Source organism: Notothenia coriiceps, unplaced genomic scaffold (assembly GCF_000735185.1).
Source record: "Notothenia coriiceps isolate Sejong01 unplaced genomic scaffold, NC01 NC01_scaffold00010596, whole genome shotgun sequence".
Taxonomy (NCBI): Eukaryota; Metazoa; Chordata; class Actinopteri; order Perciformes; family Nototheniidae; genus Notothenia; species Notothenia coriiceps.
Window position 1 is genome coordinate 152215 of NW_011343297.1, and position 339 is coordinate 152553.

Below are 339 nucleotides of genomic sequence, written 5' to 3' on the forward strand. Positions count from 1 at the left end.
GGGGGGGGGGGGGGAGGAGGAGAACATGGAGGCAGACGGAGAGAGGCCGGGGGCAATGGACGACTGGGAGAAAAGTGGATTAGAGCGGGAAATGTGGTAGGGCGAGAAATTAGATCTCCATTTACTCCTCCCTATTTGAGCTGGAGGGGAATGCTTCATTAGAAGAATCTGCTGTAGCCTCACCCCGTTCCCTCCTGAAATGAGAACTACCGATGATGAATTCAGTAGAGCAAGCAGAAAGAAAAAAAAAAAGTAGCTCAACGTTGTGGACAAAATGTCTAAACCGTTCACCTAGATGAAGGACACCGGCTGCAAATCCTTCAAACTGTGGTTCCCCCT

The 339-nt window shown here is 50.1% G+C and overlaps 1 protein-coding gene across 1 annotated transcript in view; it reads left to right on the forward strand.

Moving 5' to 3' along the window:
- Window positions 1–333, forward strand: part of htt (huntingtin) — a 55437-nt gene extending 55104 nt beyond the window's left edge. Inside the window, exon 47 of the mRNA XM_010771871.1 lies at window positions 1–333. This exon is cut by the window's left edge and continues 229 nt beyond it. The gene's annotated coding sequence lies outside the window, so the exon portion shown is untranslated.
- Window positions 334–339: the final 6 nt, after the last annotated feature.